This window comes from Chionomys nivalis, chromosome 7 (assembly GCF_950005125.1).
Source record: "Chionomys nivalis chromosome 7, mChiNiv1.1, whole genome shotgun sequence".
NCBI lineage: Eukaryota > Metazoa > Chordata > Mammalia > Rodentia > Cricetidae > Chionomys > Chionomys nivalis.
This window is the reverse complement of record NC_080092.1, coordinates 1400336-1422007: the sequence shown is the minus strand read 5'-3', so window position 1 is coordinate 1422007 and position 21672 is coordinate 1400336. Positions and strand designations below refer to the sequence as shown.

General features: G+C 43.2%; 1 protein-coding gene across 5 annotated transcripts in view; it reads left to right on the top strand.

Annotated features, from left to right (window-relative positions):
* The window catches only part of Mrtfb (myocardin related transcription factor B), a 156649-nt gene that overhangs the window by 15894 nt on the left and 119083 nt on the right, over positions 1 to 21672 (top strand). For 2 of the 5 annotated variants that reach the window (XM_057773799.1, XM_057773798.1), the window contains exon 2: positions 7622 to 7711. The exons of the other annotated variants lie outside the window; for them this stretch is intronic. The gene's annotated coding sequence lies outside the window, so the exon portion shown is untranslated. The remainder of the gene's footprint in view (positions 1 to 7621; positions 7712 to 21672) is intronic. 5 annotated transcript variants of the gene reach the window in all.

Sequence of the window (21672 nt, the reverse complement as noted above, 5' to 3'; positions counted from 1 at the left end):
ATTGGAGTAGGTGTGGCCTTACTGGAGGAAGCATGTCACAATGAGGGCGGGCTTTGAAGTCTTAGATGCTCAAGTTAGTTTACATCCTGTTGCCTGTGGATCAAGATGTAGAACTCTGTTCCTTTTCCAGCACTATGTCTGCTGCATGCCTCCATACTTCCTGCCATGATGATATGGACTGAACCTCTGAACTGTGAGCCTCCACCTCAGTTAAATGGTTTCCTTTATAAGAATTGCCTTGAGTATAGTGTCTCTTCACAGCAGTAGAAACCCTAACTAAGACACCCTTATATAAAGTGATATAATGTTTACATATAACATATACACATTCTTCTGTCTACTTTATAGATTTATTTTTTAAAGTGGGGAGTTTTATTGAGATAAAGGGACTGCAGAAAGGAAAGAGAGAGAAAAGAGAGAGAAACAGATGAAAAGAGAGAAAGCTAAAGACTTATTTTTAATTATGTGTGTGGCAAGATATCTGCATGAGAGTGAGTGCCTGTGGAGGCCTGGGTACTTCTCAGGATGGGAGTTGCTAGCGATTGTGAGCTACCCAGCATCACACACTCTTTCAAGTGCTGACCTATTTCTCCAGCTCCTTCTGTGTACTTTAGTCATCTCTAGATTACTTACTGTGCCCAATAATAGTGGAACTGTTGTACTGGATAGTTTAGGGAAAGGAGGACATGCACAGGATACAAGCAGTGTTTTTAAAGATACCTTGTATGTGCACTTGGTTGAACCCATAAATGCAGAACTGGTGGATAAAGAAGGCCAATTGTGTTTTTAGTGTTGTTACTTATTGCTTAGAATCTTTTCTTTCTACAGTACAGTAGAGCTGTTTTTATTTATTTATTTTTGTTTGTTTAATTGAATCTTCACTGTTTTTTTTTTTCCAATACATCTCAATCCCCAGATCCACTCCTCCTCCATTTCCCTTCAGAAAAGAGCAGGCCTCTCAAGGGATACCTTTTTGTTTTTAATTGTTTTTTAAAACAGAGCATTGATTAAATTTAGCTGCTTATGCAGGCTCTTATCAAGTTGTAATTTAATAGACATTTCTCTGCAAGAAGTCAAGTTACAGCCTTTTAAATTACTGTAAGATATGTTGCTATATTTATTAAAAATAGCTGATCATTTTTATTTGAACTGTAGACAAATGTGTGTTCTGTCTGAGTCTGCTTCAGATGGATAAAGGCCTTGTATAGGTTGCATTTCCATAAAGCTACTCAAAGGCTTTGAGAAACAGTATACCCTAGAATAACCTGGGCCCGATGTGGTGACTCAGGACGCACACCTATAATCCCAGCACTCAGAGGCAAGGCTACTGTGAGTTCTCACCTAAGAGAGTTCCAGGCCAGCCAAGACAAAGAGTGAGACGCTATCTCAAAAAAAAAAAAAAAAAAAAAAAACCAACTCTGAGCTGGGAAGATTGTTCACGGTATAAAGCACTTGCTGAGTAAGCATGTGCATGCGCTTAGATCCCCAGAAGCCACATAAAGCTGGGCAGGCTTGCTAGCCTCTTGGAATTCTGGAGGCGCAAATGGGCAAACTGAAAGCCTTGGGTTTCAACTTGAGAGAATGAATGGCCTCAAGAAATGGAGCAGAGAGTGGTTGTGCACAACACCAGATGTTAATTGGGCCTACACGCATGTGCACATCCGATATATTCACATGCATGCATACACATGCAAACCTGCATGTACATACGCATATACTATATACACAGGCAAAAAAAAATTTATTTATTTTTTTTTTGGAAAAGCACAAATAAAGGTGTGGTATTTGCCATGTTGGTTAAGTAATCATGTAGGAAATTCCTGTGCTAGGGTCTTAGACCTTTACATATAACATCACACTTTAGATCAGCTATCAAACTGTAGTGGAAGATTGTTGATTTGAGGAGATACCCTTACCAGCTCCTGCGAAAAGTAACCAAAGTTTATTCTGTTTTCCAAAGTGATATTTATTCCTTAGGTGGTAGTTAGTGTTGGTCTTTACTGATTAACTCTTCAAAGGTGGTGCCATTTAAAACAGAACCCACAGCCCCAATGTTGTAATGAGTAAACAGCTATTACCCAGACATGCTAAGCACAGGCTTTGCTGACAGGAGCCTGGGCTTGTCAGGGCTGCTCCTCTGTTGGATGTCCTGTTTACGTAGGACTACTTTTCACACACTCTTGACATTCATTAAACTTTGAGTTTGCTTTATTTTACTTTACTTGTATATTATTATGTAGGTGATATCAAGAGGGGTTGTGTGTGTGTATGTGTGTATGTATTCATGTGCATGCATTCATTCATGTGCCGTGGTGCATGTGTGGAGGCTGAAGGACAACCTTGTGGAGTCGGTTCTCTCCTTCTACCTTTATGTGAGTTCTGGGGATTCAACTCGGGTCACGTGTATTAGTCAGCGTTCTCAGAGGAACAGAAGTAATGGGAGGGATGACTAATTATTATATGTAAAAGAATTTAGTAAGTCAGTGTCTGTTAAAATAGTAACACTTATCTCGTAGCTGAGGGTCTAAGAACCTGGTAATTCTTTAGTTTTTGATGCAGGGTACTTCAGCAGTTGGAGTCATACCACAATAGCTGTCTCTCACTAGAGAGGCTAGATGGTCAGTTTATAGGGCTGGGTGCTTTAGTCTGCTACCCAGGCCTGAAAGATTCTTTACTGTCCCTCATCCTCAGCCCTTGATGAAACCCCAGACTATGTTGAAGAGAAGGCCACATGAGAAAAAGGTTACTGATTTCCCTCTGCCATAACCTTTTTACCTTGGCTGCTATGAGAATGTATCGAGCACAGTTGGGGTTTCCCATGGCAATTAAAGGAATTAGGACACTTCCTCAGGTGATCCTCTCTATTCGGGTAATTCTAATTTATGACAAGTTGGCATCAAAACCAACCACAATCTCATGCCATTTTGCCAGCCCTGTTTTTTTGTTTTTATTTTTTCGTTGTTGTTCTTTGTTTTTGTTTGTTTGTTTGGGACAGAGCATAGATAATGGGAGGGTGGCAAATCCAGATGATCTGTCTCTACTGAGATGCAGTCAGAAAGACTTGAGGGAGAAACCACTGAAGTGCACTCTGGTAAAGTGCACATCGAAGTTATGCTGAGAGGCCGCATGGGCCATAATATGGTCCTGTGTTTCCATACGATCGTGCTTCAAAAATACAAAAGAGAAAAGACAAAGAAGGAAGTTAGCCTGTGCTGGCTGGTCTTGTGTCAACTTGACATACAAGCTAGAGTTATCTGAAATGAGGAAACCTCAGTTGAGAAAAAGACCTCACTGAGATCCAGCTACAAGGCATTTTCTTAGTGCTTGATGGGGAGGGCTGTGCCCATTGTGGGTGGTGGTACCATCCCTGGGCTGGTGGTCCTAGGTTGAGAAAGCAGGCTGAACAAGCCATGAAGAACAAGCTAGTAAGCAGTACTCCTCCATGGCCCAGCTCCAGCTCCTGCCCTGACTTCCTTCAATAATGAACAGTAGTATGGAAGTTTAAGTCTAATAAACTTTTCCCTCCCCAGGTTGCTTTAGTCATGGTGTTTCATCGAAGCAATAGAAATCCTAAGACAGGATATGGCACCCCTAAGAGGGGGGTAAGGACAGGGAGGGAAAGAGGATACACACACAATATGTAAACACACATTCCTCAAGCATCTGTGACAGGTGTGTTCATGCTGTCTGGTTTCCTCATAGGCAAAGGGCTATAGAAGCTGCTCAGGCCATTCTTGCTCCTGTCTAGTGAGGTCTGAAATTTGGGTTTAGTCTTCATCTCAAAGACAGCAGAAGTCCTAAGAGGGTAGGAACTTTTGTGGCCTGCTGGCTCCTTCTCTGGGTGTATTATCCATGGAAATCTCAGCCTGTAGCAGGTAAAGCAGAGGCTTCATTCCAAGACCTGGCTGCTGGCCCTCGGATGTTGTGTGGACAGTGGAAAAATGACTGAGAGGTTATTCAGTATACATCCTGTTATAACTTTCCACAAATTACTTAAGGCACTGGTAATATTTAAAATTAGAATTGCCATAATTTAAAGCCACTTTAAGCATGATAAGAAGTAACATTACTGCTAAGAAAGCCATTCCATGGATGTAAAATAAGTATGTTGGGGTGGAGGCTAGAGGATAACATCAGGTATCTTTTCTATGTTGCTGTCGTCCTTATATTTTTTTAAGTTTATTTTTCCATTCAAAAATTTCCACTTCCTCCCCTCCTACCATCTTCTCCCTCCTCCTGCTCTTCAAATGGACCTTGGGAGCTTAGTCCAGTGCTCCAATGTGGGTCTCTGTCTCTATCTCCATCCATAGCTGGACGAAGGTTCTATGGTGGTATTCGAGATATTCATCAGTGTGACTATGGGACAAGGCCAGTTCAAGTACCCTCTCCTCTGCTACCCAAGGACCTAACTGGGGACATTCCCATGGACACCTGGGATCCCCTCTAGAGCCAAGTCTCTTGCCTACCCTAAAATGGCTCCCTTAATTAAGATATCTTCTTCCCTGCTCCTAAATCTGCCCTTCCTCCATCTCAACCCTCCCACTCCCCCAAGCTCTCCCCAATCCTTCTCTTCTCAATTTCCAGGAGGATCGATCGATCGATCGATCGATCGATCTATCTATCTATCTATCTATCTATCTATCTATCTATCTATCTATCTATCTATCTATCTATCTATATGTTTTTCTTTGGGTTCACCTTATTATTTGGCTTCTCTAGGCTAGGCTAGAATCCACTAATGAGTGAGCATATTGATCTTTTTGGGTCTGGGTTATCTCACTCAGGATAGTGTTTTCTATTTCCAACCATTTACTTGCAAAATTCAAGATGCTTTTGCTGAACCTAGGGCTTGCTGATGTGCTAGATTGGCTGACAGTAAAGTATGCTTCTATGCCCCGCTTTAAAAAATTATTTTCTGCGTATCTGTATATGCCTGAGTGTGTGTACCATGTGACTGTAGGAACCTGTAGAGGGCATCAAATCCTCTGGAGCTGGAACTACAGTTGCTTGTGACCCAGATCTTTACAAGAGCAGTGAGTGCTCTTAACCACTGAGCCATCTCTCCAGCTCCATGCCCAGATGGTGGGGGGATAGGGAGATGGTGGAGATACTGGGGAATCAAAGTCAGGGCCTCATGCTTCTACAGTAGGCACTATATCCTTTGAGCCATTTTGCCAGAAAGACCTGGTTTCACTGCATAAATAGAGCAGCGCAAGCTATATATTCTCAGCTGCTCAGAATATAAGGTGTTGTATGCAGCCTTATTGTATTACATCTCTTCTACACTAAGACCTTTAGATTAAGGAAAATTAAAGAATATTGACCCCAGTGAGAATAATTAAACTTTGAGTGCACATTCTCAGCAGATGTGGTCACTCTTGGCCTGGGGGACTCCCTTTTGCACACTACAGGAGCTGATCTGTTAGCTGTCCTCTGAGCCAGTAGTAATGCAGAGTAGCTGTGGGGCTGTGACACAGACCTTGCCATCTGAGTATTCCCTGGCATAGTCAGGATGTTGGGGCTACTGTGTATGAAGTGTCACTGATTAGGACCTGGCAGCAGATGCTGGGCTGTGACACGGAGCAGTGTTCCCTTTCAGAGTAAAATGAAACACTGGGACCGTATTTGACAGTGGAGACGGCGGTGGCACTCAGACCATAGCAGGCGCCGTCCCACCACCGTGATGAAAGGCGGGGTGACTTAAGTCAAGACTTTCACATGTATGCTTCTGCTTTTTGGATAATTTATTTTCTTTTTTACCTAATACTGAATCATTTTCATTTTTAAAACTCAGAAAAACAAAAGCCAGAAAGTGAATGTCTGGGTACTCTGGTTTCCTTGTCATCTTTTGTTTGCTAGGTGTTACTGCTCTCTGGGAACAAGGATGTTTACGGGCAGAGCCTGTGCTCCTGAGTGCTGTGGCCATGGAACACTGCAGGATTAGCAGGGCAGTGTGGGTCTGGCTGTGGAAGCAGGGAGTCGTTCTGTCAGGATGGAGGAAGGTACTAAAAGCTTGCAGTTTGTAAAATTGTTCCTCTGAGAAGATAGAAGGTGATGTTTCAGAGGCACCTGAGAACCTTTTCCAGGGTTGCTGAAGGAAGCAGTACCTGTCTCCAGGGAGAGATTCTTAGTGAGCCTGAGTCTCTTGCATGAGTTCAGTGGACTCTTAGAGAAAAGGCCATAAACAGTATCATTAAAGAGCAGAGAGAGTAGTTTCCAAATGGATGCTCTTGGCCAGCTGGAAGATATGTGTCCTCTAGATTTTACTGTTGAATAAATAGAGTATAAATAATGTCTTCTGTATGGTGCAGTTTCTGTATCGGGTCCACAGCTTAGAATTCTCTAAATCAGGAATGAAGAATGTGCTTAAGTCCAGTGTGGCACACATCTGTAATCCTAGCACTCAGGAGGCTAAAAGAGGTCGTACCAGCCCAGCCAGGGCTACACAGCAAGAGCCTGTCTCAAACAGAAAACACCCCCCCCCAAACAAAACAAAACAAAACAAAAAAAACAGAAAGAAGCTATGGCATGGAATATTATTTTTGCTATAACCTCTAAGAATTTACTTAAGCTTCAGTTGTTATTAATAGTTTCACACTTTTAGGTCTGGTGCTTGTTAGCTTTCCACAGTTTCCTATTCCAGGCTGGAAGGGCCTCTCTGCAGCCAGCCAGCTCCATGAGAAGAATAGTCATCCTGGGCGGGCTGCGTGCATTTTCCCCACCGCCTTCCTCCGCTGCTGTGTGCCTGGTACAATAACTACGTCCATCCGAGGGAAGACACACGACAGCTTTTGTAATGTGATCCTGGCCTTCTGCTTGAAGTCCAACACTTCAACAACGCCAGACACAGGGCATGTGCGGTGAATGTTTACCTGAATTAATGAACCGCCTTAGGGCAGGTTGCACTAGTAATGATTGCAGTATCTAGTGACAGAGCAGTCTGTGCTCATAGTTGAGCTTAAGATTCAGACTTCCCTCAAAGCCAATCAGCAGAATCCAGGGAGACCAGTTAGTTCACTTTTCCACCCAATAGTCATTTACTTTTACAATCCTGTTTACGTAAAGGTCAAAAGGAAAGTTGTGTTGAAGGCAATAACATCAGTCACTTTGTTACAACAAAAGTTTCAGTGTGCTGTTTGAAGAGCTGCAGAATCAGGCAGTCCCTCCCCCCACCCCTTTTTTTCCCCTCCTCCTCCTTTTCTTCTTCCTCTCTCTCTTCTCTCTCCCTCCCTCTCCTGCCCCTCGCTCTCTTGAGACAGGGTTTATGTGTAGTTTTCATTAGCCTGGAACTTGTTTTGTAGACCAGGCTGGCCTGGTGCTGGGATTAAAGATGTGTCGCTTCTTACTTTAATGCCAGTTGGTATCTGACAGGGCCTTGTGTGTGTAAGGCAGGCACTCTCCACTGAACTTTACCCCAACTGCTCTAGTTACTTTCTGTTTTACTAGTCTGATAAAACACTGACCAAAAACAACTTGGGGGAAGGAAAGGGTTTATTTTACCTTACACTTTACAGTTCATCCTTGAGGGAAACCAGGACAGGGGCTTAAGGAGCCACAGAGGAACACTGTTTACAGGCTTACTTTCCAAGTCTTGCTCAACCTGCTTTCTTATATACCCCAGGACCACCTGCATAGGAGTGACATGACCCACGGTGACCAGGTCCTTCTCCATCAATCATAACCAGGACAGTGCCCACAGGCGTGCCCACAGGTCAGCTAGCTTGCTCTAGTTTGTGTCATGCTGACAAAGCCATCAAGCACACCAGTCCATAGTCTTTTAAAGTTCACCTTTTATATTTTTAAAAGTGGTGATGGGGATTGAACCAGGGTTCCACATGTACCGGACAAGCAGCCCACCACTGGCCTCTGGTGGTTTCTTGAAGTGTAATTGACATCCACGGTGGAATGACCATTTCAGATGTGCACTTTCAGCAGTTCAGCACGCTCGTGTGCCCGTGGCACCTTCTGTAGATGAGGAGAATGAATAAGATCCCCTAGGCGTTTTGTACCACTCTGTTATCCACCCTCATGGTCCTCTGGTCATCTCCAGGCAACTGCTGATGTCATTTCTGTGACTTTAGCTGGGTTAGTTGTCTCTGGATTATATAACACAAAGAACCCTGTGTGCTGCCTTCCCCGGTGTAAGTACCCTGAGATGTTGATGATGTTGACACAGCAGTGCTTTTCCTGTCAGTGTTGTCATGTTGTGGATATGCTTTGTGTGTCTGCTCACTGTTCACGGCTGTTTGCTTGTGTCTGTGTTTGGTTCTCATGAGCAGTGATCATCTGAGCATGTGCATAATATTAATACACACTCTTAAGAGCACACCTGGGAGGGAAGTGGGCGGCAGGCCCTACGGTAGCTGTGCAAACTGCCAGACTGTTTCTATAATTGCTTGCTTTTACATTCTCACCACTTTCTGGTACGTAAGAATTCTGGTGCTTCAGGTCACTGCCAGTGCTTGCTAGCTCCAGTTTTTTGGGTTTTTTTGTTTTGTTTTGTTTTGTTTTTTTCTTTTTTAGTTGTTCTAATACAAGACTCTCTCATTGAGATTTGAATTTGTATTTTCTCAGTGGCTAAAGATTGAGCATATTTTCTTGTGCTTGTTTGTTATTCTTTGTTTGATAAAATGTCATTTATTTTATATGTTTACTTATTGGGTTGTTTTCTTAGTTTTGAGAGTTTTAGATATAGATTTTTTTCCCCCAAGACAGGGCTTTTCTGTGTAACAGTCCTGGCTGTCCTGGAACTTGCTCTGTAGACCAGGCTGGCCTCAAACTCACAGTATCCACCTTCCTCTGCCTCTGGAGTGTTGGCATTAAAGGCGTGCGCCACCACCATCTGGCTAGATAGAGAGCTTTAATGAGATTTATGGTTGAAGTATTCTGTCTCCGAGTGTGACTTGCCTTTTTTCCTTGCAGTGTCTTTGAAAGAATAGCTGTTCTGATTTCAGTGAAGTAAAGTTTATCCACTTGTTCATTAAGCCTTGTGCCTTTGGTGTCATGTCTAAGAACTACTTACCAAATTCAAGGTTACAGAGCTGCCCTCCTCCAGCTCCTTGGAGAAGTTTTATAGTTTGAGGTGTTTCATGTAGTTACAGGTAGTTTGGTTGGATGATTGGTCTGTGGTGATAGGTTTCACATTTATTAAGCAGGTGCTTGACCATGTTATGCCCTGGGCCATAGTTAACATTTGTACATAGGGCAAGATGTGAATCAACAGTTCACATTTTTGGCATATAGATATTTAGCTGTTCCAGCACCTTTGAATGTATTTAAATGATCAGTTTGCCTTTAATCCCAGCACTCTGGAAGCAGAGGCAGGAGAATCTCTTGAGTTCCAGGTCAACCTAGTTTACAGAGCTAGTTCCAGGACAGCCAGGGCTGTTACATAGGAAATCCTTTCCCTACCCCACAAAAAAAGACCAGTGTCTCTTACTGAATACTTCTGTACATTGTCAAAAGCCAGTTGCCCTCTCTATATGTGTGTTTGGCATTTGTTTTCCATTTTCCTTAATTTTCAATGTGTTTCACTCTGTAAACTAAACTGACCCCATATTTCTGGTAATCTTCCTGCCTCAACCTTCAGAGTGTTCTGATTATAGTCTGAGCCACCATATTCACTTGATTTCCTTAGGACAGGCTCAGTACCACATTGCCTTCCCTGCCACGACTTCATAATCTCTACCTTTCATGCTTCTCTAGGCTCTTTTGGGTCCCTTGCATATGCATCTAAGGTTTAGGTCAGCTTCTGAATTTATTCAAAATGCTTCCTGGGATTAATTGAAATAACGAATCTGAAGAAAGCCATTTAACATTGCGTAGTCTCTGACATACTTCTCATTTGTCTCACTCAACAGTCTCATAAAGTGTAACTATCAGACAGTTTTTGATAGTGTACTATATGTTTCATTTTTAGCGTGATTATAATTTTTCTTTGGGTTCACCTTCTTATTTAGCTTCTCTAGGATCACGAATTATAGGCTCAATGTCCTTTATTTATGGCTAGAAACCAAATATGAGTGAGTACATCCCATGTTCCTTTTTTGGGTCTGGCTTACCTCACTCTGAAAAAGCATGGGATAAAACCGGACTCGCTGAACGTAGTGGACAATGAGGACTACTGAGAACTCAAGAACAATGGCAATGGGTTTTTGATCCTGCTGCACGTACTGGCTATGTGGGAGCCTAGGCAGTTTGGATGCTCACCTTACTAGACCTGGATGGAGTTGGGGGGTCCTTGGACTTCCCACAGGGCAGGGAACCCTGATTGCTTGTAGGGCTGACGAGGGAGGGGGACTTGATTGGGGGAAGGGGAGGGAAATGGGAGGCGGTGGAGGGGAGGAAGCAGAAATCGACAATAAATAAATAAATAAATTTTAAAAAAAATTAAAAAAATAATATTTTGTTTTGTTTTGTTTTCGAGACAGGGTTTCTCTGTAGCTTTGGTGCCTGTCCCAGAACTAGCTCTTGTAGATCAGTCTGTCTTGAACTCACAGATATCCACCTGTTTCTGCCTCCCGAGTGCTGGGATTAAAGGCATGCGCCACCACCGCCCAGCATAAATGATAATTTTTAGAATCTCAGTATATGGGTGCAAATCGCTAGCATGGAGATTCAGTTCCATTCTGTATCTTTTTTTCATTTTCTTTCATTTTTTATTTTTATTTTTAAAGAAATCTTATTTTACATACCAATCCTAGCTCCCTCTTCCTCCCGTCTTCCCACTCCTCCTTATCCACTCCTCAGAGAGGGTGAGGCCTTCCAAGGGGAGTCAACAAAGTCTGTCACATCACTTGAGGAAGGACCAAGGCCCTCTCCCCTGCACTGAGCAAGGTCTCCCTCCATAGGGAATGGCCCAAAGAGCCGTCTCCTGCACTAGGGTAAGTACTGGTTCCACTGCCAGTGGTCTCATCAACTGCTGAGCCACACAGCTGTCTCCCTCATTGAGAGGGCCTAGTGTGGTCTTATGCTGGCTTCCCGCTGTCAGTCCCGGGTCAGTGAGCTCCATCTGGGAACTTTGCCAATCTCACTTAGTAGCTTGCTTGTTGGTTTCATTGGAGTTTCTCTTTTCTGGCACTGGGGCTTCAACCTAGTACCTTCCTACATATCCAGTCCTTTCCTTGGCTTTTGTATAGACACATTTGTAAGGTGCTATCCTCCCAGCCACCCCACTGCAACTGACATCAGCTGTGCTTGTTTGCTGGCGTCAGTCACCATGGGACATTCCCTCCAGGGTGGAGGAATGGAGAGGGTCCTTACACTGACCACTCCTCCCTGCCAATTGAATGTAGCTCTGCTCTGCTTGCATGTGGCTTCTGGGTGTTGGGGAAGGGCTAGAGTATATAGGCTGGAGAAGACAAGGAGAAAGGGGCTTTACTTGTTGGCTATGGGAAAACTGTCATTCTTACTGGGTACAGACCTTACAGTCTGCTTTGGGGTCGCCTGACTGTTTCTCTCTGTAACTCTGGCCCATGCTCTGCAAGTGAGTCTAATAAACTGATTGCCTCCCAGGGTGAATTTTGGTGGGATTATACTTTGGTTTATCTTTGGCTCATTAGGAGGAGGAGGTAGACGTTGTTTACATCTCCCCAAGGGAAGAAATTCTTGGGACAGTATCCCCCCATCCCCTTCTGCACCCCATTACTAACAGTGTAACTCCTTTCGTAACTTGCATGCTTTACTGAGTCGAGCTGAGTCTCCAGTGGGGTGTTGGAGAGAGCTGAGAGTGTGGACATCTTGGCTTTGTTCCATGATCTAAAGGTAGCATCCTGTCTTTCACTAAGTGTGGTGGGAACAATAGGGGTCTGTGGATCATTTGTCAAGTTGAACTCTCTTACATTCTTGCTGTGTGTTGCTTTTAGCTAAGAACATGTTAGATTGCATGGTAAGTTCTCTGCATCTCTTGAGATGATCATATGTCTGGTTTTGTTGTTGCTTCTGGTTTTTCTTAGCTTGCTGGTGTCGTGAATTATATGGCATTCCAAATGGTAACCATTCTTAGCATCAGCCCCATTTAGCCATGATGTGTTAACCATGTTGATACACAATTTGGCTTACTTGGTTAAGATTCTGTTTAGGAGTTATTCTTGTCAGGGTTTGGTATCAGGCTATTTCTAGCCTCAATAAATTGGGATGTATTTCTTCTTGTTTAGTTCTCTAAAAGAACTTGGATAGGCTTGGTATTCTCCCATAAATACTTGCAAGAATTCACTAATGAAGCTATCTAGATCTGGGGTTTTCATTGAGGGGAAACTTTGAAGTTTCAGATGAATCTTGTGTGTTCCCTTTTGGTTTTCTCTTCTTGGTGGCATCTTTTTAGGGATTTGTCCTCTTCAGTTTGGTTATAAAATTTATTGGCATCAAATTTTCTCAATATTCTTTTTTGCTTTCCATGTGTGTAGCATGTGTGATGACATCACCTTTCTCGTTCTTTTTTCATTTCCTTCCCTTCATCCCTCCCCTTTTCCGCTTTCTTTCCCTTTCCCCATCCTCACTCCTTTCATTTTCTTCCCCTCTCCTCTCTTTTCCACCCCTTCCCATGGATCTGGGACTTGAACCAAGCACTGTATGCACATCCCTCAGCCAAAGAACCAGCGTTTCAGTGGTTCTTTTTTCTACTTCACTCGTCTTTCTGTCCTACTCTTTCCCCTGCTTATTGAGTATCTATGGGATTTTAATAATTTCTCTTTTACTATATTTTTCTAATTTTAAGGGTAGAGTACACTTCTTTCAAGTTTTTTATTTAAATTTTTATCTCCCTAATATACAAAAAGATTTTGAGGCCCAGAAAAATCAAGACAAACAGCTGAAGTGCATTCCACTGTCCTGTGGCTGCTGTGCTTTGAGTGCTGGGGCGGGGGAGCCCATGTAGTCTTTATCTAGTGAGAAGCAGGTGACAAGGCCTTGGAGAAGCTGAGGTCCAAGGAGCCTGGCTTTGCTGGGCTGGGGATTAACCTATTGCCAAACGCAAAGTATCAGTTCTTTACATTTACTTTACCCTTGCTGCAGGTCTTTCTTACTCTTACATGTGACATTATGAAAATGAGTTAGAGTATACTAAGAGTACTTACGTCCACAACCTTTGTTTCCTGAGGTCTGATGGGTTTTTATGTCTGTTTGTAGTTGTCATGACATGGTGGTTTGAATAAGAATGGCCCCCAATATGCTCAGATGTTTGAGTGCTTAGTCATTAAGGAGTGGAACTGTTTGATAGGATTAGAAGGATTTAGGTGGCATGGCTTTGTTGGAGTAAGTGTGACACTGGGGTTGGGCTTCGAATTTCAAAAGCCCAGGTTTCCCCAGCCCTGGCCTAGGTGGATGAAGATGTAAAGCCCTCAGTTACCACTCCAGTGCCTGCCCACCTGCTGCCATGCTCCCTGCCGTGATGACCGTGGACTAAACCTCTGAACTGTGAGTCAGCCCACCAAGACACATGAGAGCTGTATCTGTAACAGTATTTGTAGGTGTGGCTGACAAGTTGTTGGATAGGAGAAAAATCTAGGTCAGGAAAGGTGTCGTTATAAGGACTTCCGTTAACATCGCACCAGAGAGTCTCTTAATAATGACTCTAGCAAGCTATTCCTTGTCTAGTACAAGTTCTGAGTTCAAAAACTAAGAAGAATGTTCATTATTAGAAAGACTGACTTCTGGTTATTTTATAAGCGGAGTGATACCAGGATATTTTAACTGTCTTCTCGCGTCCCTTACCATTCTCAGTCAAGGTGCTGTATTTAGGGTTTCTAAAAATATGTAACAGTCATTTGCAGAGAGGCACTAATAAAACCCCTGGCTAATAAAAGGGAAGAACAAGAGGAAAAACTAGAAAATTTATTTTCAGTGGTCATAAAGGCAAAGAGTATATTGTTATTTTGGTTTTTCCTTTAAAAAAAAAAACAGTTTCAGTTTTATTCTAGAATAAACTGCTCTGTTGATAGTTTGAGTCTTAAAATGGAAAAATATTCAAACTTCTTGTTTTTTATTCCTGTTTATATAGAGACTGGGTCCCTGTTACCTAGGCTGCCCTTAAATGTGATCTCAACCTTGACATTCCTCTTCCTCATCCCTAGTGTGAGAAATACCTAGTGGGAGTGGTACTGGAGTCCTGACAGTGACCTCGGTGTGTTGGGCAAGCACCCTTCCAACTTAGGCACATCCCTGCCTCTCAAGTTTTTAAAGGATCAAGCATTAGTGGGAACAGTAGACACAACTGGCTGGCGGTGATAGCGAGACCAGGCCCCAGCCTCTGGAGTTAGAAACCCTAGTTCTGACCCCAGCTCAGCAGCTTTCTATAGAAGAAGATGGCAACAATTGCTCTGTTCTTTGTGGTTACCACTCAGTGGATGGTAATGTTGCCTGGGCACAGAGTCATTTTCTCTATCAAGTACTTGAGGAAATAATCAAGGGTCATATGCAGATAAGACAATTCTTAAAATTTTTGTGTCTCAAAAGTGAACCTAATTCACTCACTCTGCTTTTAGAATCTCAAATGCATTTAAACTAAACAAATGCAACCAAATTTTCATGCATTTATAGTCTTTTAAGCTGGTAGGTCTTCAGTATTAACAAATTGGATCTCATTTTGTTTAGTCTTGAATTTTCTAATGATGTATTTGACTAACAGTGTGTGCTAGAATAAATATTGCTGTCGTTCACATCCAGTGGCAATGTCTGTGTGATTGCCACATGGACTCTCTTCCATGTCTTGACGGGTGTTTTGGAATGTGACATTTCCTCTTTATGGGAGCTTCCTGTTACTTTAGCTTTAGACAGTGAGGCGTGAGTGCTGAGTGTTGCCTACTCCTTTAACCACTGTGTTCCTCAGTCCTGAGACCTTGCTGCACCTGCCTGCGCTGGGCACAGTTGCCCTCTTAGACTCCTTGCACACTGTTACAGTTGTCTGTTCTTGTGCTCTTCCTAATAGAGGGTAGATATGAGGCTCACTCAGCTCATATTGACCCCTAGCAGACCTCGAGTGAAGATTCTTGACCCAGCTGTAGTGGTGTGCGCATTTAATCCCAGCACGCAAGAGGACCTCTTGTGAGTTTGGGGCCATGCTGGTCTATAGAGTGAGATCCAGGACAGCCAGAGTCACATATAGAAACAAAGGATCCTTAGGGAAGTGGTCTTGGAAAGAAAGGATTAAACTCAATGAATTGAGTCCAGAGACTTCTACCAATTCCTTGGGCACTATGTTTTCTATCCTCATCCTTTTCAGTTTGTTTTGAGGATGCCCGTGAGCCTTCAGTTTCCCACCTGATGTTGCTATTCATAGTGGCATTGCTCTGAGCTGCTGCTTTTTAGGGCTTCTGTGGAGCTTTGGAACTATAGGATATATTCCCAAACTACGTGTCTACTTCTGAAATCAAGGACCACTGAATTTTTTCCTTTTATGTTAAACACATTAGTCAAATGGCTGCAGACACAGGCCACTTTCAGTATCTTACAAAGCCACCCCAGTAAGACTGCAGTAAAGCAAACAACACTGCATTTATTGAAATAGAAATGAAGAAAATACTGATTTTAGGGACAAGTGCCTCCATGGAAATGCATGGAGTTTGTGGGTTCTGCTGCCGTCCTAGGTGACGAGGTGGGGTTGTGGTTACCTTGTGTTCTGACCGCTGAGGACATTAGTACTCCAAGTGAACATTGGCTGGCAGGATAAACAAGAGAATCACATGATGAGACTTTATTACCATAGTCTCCCTAATTGATAAACAGCAATATTGATTCACTGAATATTCTTGACTCAGAACAGAAAAGCTTACAGAAGACAAACTGTTGAGTTTGATCTGCAGTGAGGCTGAGCACGTGCTTTTTCAGTCTGAAAGGATCTAGGAAGACCCTGGGTGTGGGGTGTCCAGCCTGACTACATTTCCCTTCTTTCCCCTCACCAGGGAGCCAGGGTACAGTGGGCTGTGTGAGTCTCTTCATCCCAATGGGCCCTAGCTGTGAGGTGTTAAGCCTCATTATTTGAAAGGCTTCCACTTTGTAAACCAGAAAACATCCAGTTGGCAGGGAGAATCAGGACCCAGCAGGACTTTTCTTTAATCCTAGCACTTGAGAGAGTCAGGCAGATCTCTCTGTAAGTTCCAAGCTAGCCAGGGCTGCATACCAGACCCTGTCTCTGAATGAATGAATGAATGAATGAATGAATGAATGAATGAATGAACAGCAAACAAATAAAAATAAATCAGAACCTCCAAACTGAACATTTTTTTCATTTGCACACTGCTATTTTTAATGGTGTTAGAAATACGTTTGAAGTTGCAAAGAAAGAGACCACCCCACCCTCCAACGTGTTTTGACAAGGCACAAGTTTACTCTTGATCAGGAGAGTTGCTGTTCATAAAGCAGAGGAGAAAGCACACCCAGACAGAAAATGCGCTTGATTTTTACTCTAACTCAGGTGCTGATTGTATCGTTTCCCTGTGGTTTGGGTACTGCTAACCTCATAGTTTTTAAAACTTGTCTAGTTTTTTGTTTGTTTGTTTTTAAAGGGCAAAGTTGGAGGGAGAGAAAACCATGTAATCATTTTAATTTCAAAAAATTAAAACTTGTGATAAAAATATTTTTCCCAAGGGAGAAAAAGGAATCGGGTAGGGACATGAAGGACAGTAGGAAGGGGTAGGCCACCTAAGGCACTTAAATTCTGGGAATGCAGCAGGGCCTTTCTGTAAGCAAAGGTTTTGCCTGGGAGAGAGGGTTAAAACATGGATCGAGGCCAGCCTGATCTACAAGAGCTAGTTCCAGGACGGGCACCAAAGCTACAGAGAAACCCTGTCTCGGGGGGGGGGAGGGACAAAAACTTACAAGGTAGGGAGATAAAAATATTTGAATTCCTTTTCATTAACACAGATTTCACAGTGTTTAATACAAAAGAATAATATTTAATGTTTCTTATGGTGGTAAAATCTGAGAAAGATAGGTTTATAAAAATGAGCTTTGCGAGCTTTTGGAGTTTCAGTTGAGGTCACTTCCTATAGGGTGTAGCTTTTGGAGTCTCAGTTGAGGTCACTTCCTGTAGGGTGTAGCTTTTGGAGTCTCAGTTGAGGTCACTTCCTGTAGGGTGTAGCTTTTGGAGTCTCAGTTGAGGTCACTTCCTGTAGGGTGTAGCTTTTGGAGTTTCAGTTGAGGTCACTTCCTGTAGGGTGTAGCTTTTGGAGTCTCAGTTGAGGTCACGTTGTAGAAACTGTAATGGGATGCGCATTCGCACCTCTGCTGGGCTATGAAACCTTCACTAGCACGTGGATCTTCAGGATGGCATCAGTATGGGATGATAGTTAGGAGGAGAGGGACCATATAGAAAGAAGCCATCTTAAAAAATGTCAACTGATGTCCAGAAATTAAAAATATAACATTGTAGGGGTTTAGTAGGCACTCCCAAACAGCTTCAGAATGAAAAGTTAGCCACATGTGGCTGCCCACTTCTGCAGTTACAGCACTTATGTGGCTGAGGCAGGAGGATTGTGAATTCCAAGCCAGCCTGAGTCACATAGTGAGATTCCATCGCAAGAAATCAAATGGCAAAGAAAGAAAACTTGAACCCTTATCTTTCTTTGTGTTGCTTGTTAAGTTAGTAAAGCAGTCTGCTTTGCCGCCTTTGCGTGCTGTTCTAACCAGCACTGAGAACCCTTCTCTGTCTCTTCCTGATGGGGCTTCTAGGGTTGTCGTCTATAGAAGGTCAATTGCAGAAGTAAGTGATGTTTACCTTAAAAATCAGATTCCATAATGTCTATTTTTTGCAAGTCAGGATCTGAACAGTAGTAAGGCAGTTAGATACATTGTCCATCAGATGTGAGATGCTACCATTTTGTTAGTGGGTACTCTAGTTATTTGTTTGAAGATGAAAATTGTATTAGTATTAATAAAGTTCTTAGAGAGGTTGTTAAGGGAGTCAAATGCTGTCATTCTGTCTCTTCATACTTAGGAACAAAAGCAAATGACTGTGAAGTATTTAGTGGGTTGAACCTTAATGTAGTGCTTACCTTCCCCAGTATTATAAGAAGCACTTTGCCCAGTTGCCATGGAAACAGATTTAAATTATTGAAAGTTATGATGTAGATTTTGATACTGATATGTGAAAGATAGATACTGCATACCAAGGATCTGGATGCTACCCCAGTGGTTACTTCAGGGACAGGCATTGGCTGTACTTGCCATCACAAGTACAAAAAGGTTCCTGGCCTCAAGAGCTCAGATTCTCCTAGGGATGGCCAGCAGCTAGATGGGCAGGACAGCAGGCACAGAAGCATCATGCCTGCCGCTGGAGGACTGCTGCCAGGAAGTCAGGAAAGCAACACTGACAGGTGGGTAAGAGATGGCGTTCCCGCCAAGGAAGCTGCTGGTATGAGCTGAAAAGAGGCAGAGTTCATCTAAGTCCATCCTTAAGTTACAGCCTCAGCCACATATCTAGAAAGTATTGGTGGGATGGACTGGACCAGCCTGCCAGTGGTCACTAGACCATCCACCTCAGTTGTTTGACTTCTAAGCCTCCTAGGGCCGCTCTGTGGTTAAGAGAGGCTGTAGCTTTGGGCATGTCCTAAGCACTGTGTGGATTGTGCGTTAGCAGCAATGGTCCTGCCACTACTCGTTTAGCTGCTGGAAGGAAGGTGTTTTTCTGATGCGTTAGCTCACTGTAATACTACAAACAGTACTAAAGATTGTTTATAGTTAGCCGTTGGATGCTTGCCTTGTCCTGAGTACTGAACTGGTCCTTGTTCAGCTTCCAGCCAAGTTGAGAATGAACATGGACAAATATGAAACAGAGTTGGATATCAGAGTGTGGTAGGACCAGGCATGCAAGTGTTCAGTGTGCTAATAGAGGTAGCACAACTGCTCCTATGGCACATGCTCTGTTTTCAAGGAAGCCTTGGTGTGGTCGCCAGAGAAGACCGAGCACAGAAATGGCAGACTTGAGGGGAGAGGTGAATTTTCCTCTTCCTGTGTGAGGTGGGCCTGCCAGCCAGGAGTGGAGGGCAGTTGTACCCATGGCCATCCAGTCTACCGCTACAGAGGGCAGCTACACACCTGAGACGGGGTTCAGCACAGCCTTTTCTGACCGTGGTTTTCATCAGAGTCGAGATATAGAATAGAAGAAGGTAGTTGGAACCTAGGTGATGGCAATCTACCAGTGACAGACTTCATGTTGTTTCCACAAGCAGTCCAAGTGGCTGTCCTGTGCCAGCTGCTGTGCCGAATTAGGAACAGAAGCATGGGTGAGAAGGCATGGTGTGCTTAGCTCAGCGGCTGCAGCCCCCAGGTGAAAGGAGAGGAGGTGCACACCAGGCAGATGCTGTGGAGGAAGTCAGAGAAAGCAGGGTCCAGATGCAGGGTCTCCAAGGAGAGGTGTAGGCAATGCTAGAAGACCTGCTTAACTTCATCTAGAGCAACTTCCTGTCTTCTCCAAGTGTTCAGTCCCAGAGGACAGGAAACACTGACTTCATTCTAGGTATTGACTGTCATTACCTTTACCTGCCACCGCTCTGCTGGGGCCTCTTTTGCTCAGGCAGCAGTGATGGACTCTATTTCTCTTCTGTCGGCCTCTGTTTTAGTGCAGGATCCATGCCTCAAAGAGCTCTGCATTTGAGATAACTGCTAGAGGTAAGGTTGGCGTGGGTTGAACAGCATCCAGGAGACTGAATAACTGATAGTTTTGTTTGCATATTGCTTTCTCCTAACTAGGGTTAGTGCTGATCATTCTCTGTCACATTCAGGTTTTGAGGTATTTCAGAGATGGTTAGAGATGAACCTATAGTGTTTAGGACCGATAGCTGTGAGAGCTCACGGTTGGATTTCGTCATCGTTAGTTTAGTTTAGAACCCTGGCAGGATTTCCAAGTGTGTGGTAGTGACATCCTGAAGCACACAGAATATTAGCCCTAGTGACAGGCCAGCAGCCTTCCTGGCCCTGCACCTGTTAGCTGTAGTGAAGCTGTGGGAGCTGGCTGCTCGGTAACCTGCTCACTTTGTGTAAGACTTGTAAAAGGCATTTAAATCCTGGCCCTCAAAGATGTTATCTCTTTTTCTACTCAGATTTAAGATCCTGGGTATTCATTTTATCTTTATTTTTAAATATACATATTTTTTTTGAAAAAAAGAAACAATTTCTGTTACTAGAGTTAAAGTCTGAAAAGCTGTGTTGAACAGTGAGTTTAGTTCATGTTTTTTTGTTTTAATGAAAACAGTTTCATGACAGTAGCAACAACTATGTCAACAAAGAAAGCCTTGCTGTTATCTGCCCTATCAAGAGTAATGCCTCAGTATTTGGGACACTTAAAGGCAAAAGTATTGTCTTGTTTCCAGAAAGAAAATGTGAGCTCCCCTCTATATAGTCAATCTAAAAATTGTGCAGTCTGTTTAAAGTTTTGTACTACATTTCTGTTTTATAGTTTCTCTTTCTATTCTAAATTTGATTTAAATATCACAGTCATTAGAAGAAATTGCTTTTTAAAAGGGCTTGTAACCCGGCTAACGGATTACATGTCTATCCTCATTGTTTCTTAGTGTTCCCTTTAAAACACAGGATTCTTTCATCCAGGAAGCTGAAAAAACAGCATGTTCTAGAGGACACTGGTTCATGGTTCCTTCCTGTCCAAACTCTAACCGAATGTTTTTCCTTGTCCATAAATTCAGAACACTGTTTATGTGAATAAAAACAAACAGAGTAGCACCTGCCATTCAGTCGCAGAGAGAGAGAGAGACCTTCTTCAAGTCACTAAGCAAACAAGTGCATTCAGGTTAGGGTTTTGAGGTGCTTCATGCATGTATGGACAGAACAGCAAATGTCAGCGTGAATTGTATGAGGAAGTAAGGAAAGGTGGGAACACACCCATGGTTAAATCTGAGGTCCGCACTGGGTGCATTCAACTGCAACACTGCCATCACTGTGGGGCTGGCACCTTGAAAAATTGTTCATAGAAACACGGAGCTGTGAAGTTGCTTAGAAGGATTCAGATGTTTTACAGTTTTTTTTTTCTTTAAATATCTTTACCATGATTCTTTAGATTAGCAAGAAGATAAACAACAAATAGTGCTTGGCAATTTTGCTATAAAATATTCAGCACTGTGGAGTTGACTCAGCCAGCTGTTACTCTCAGCATCTGCTCTGGTGTGGCCAGTTTGCTGGGGCCTGTGGTATGTCGCACATGCCCTTGTCTGCGATAGTTGGGTTCTGGAAGAGGCAGCCGTAAGAGTTCAGAAGGCATCAAGAGATGGTGGGTTTTCTTCCACTCTGTCACAGCTACTTTTGTGAAGATGACAAATCTCTGGGCCTGTGTTGCTCTGTTTATACTCAAGGGAGCTGAAACCTGCAACTTGAGCCTTATGAGTGCTATGACTTAGGGTCACATGAAGCATTGTGCCCTCACTGTGTGCAGTTGGCATATAGGCATGCGACTCCTCCATCAGTGCTGCTAGTCACCAGGCTTGCTGGATTTTCCTCTTGCAAATGTTTCTCCCTGCTTCCTTTCTCACTATCCTGCATCTCACCTACTATTGTGCCTTTCAAGATGCTTGCGTTCTACACCTGCCTTTCCTCTAGCATGTTCCATCAGCACTGTGCACCTCCTGTCCCTTCTGTCCTCTGCTCTTCCATCCCATCCAGTTCTATGCTCTTGGTCTTAGACTGATCCCATCATGAGCATTTCCTCATTCAAAAGTCATCTTTAAAAAG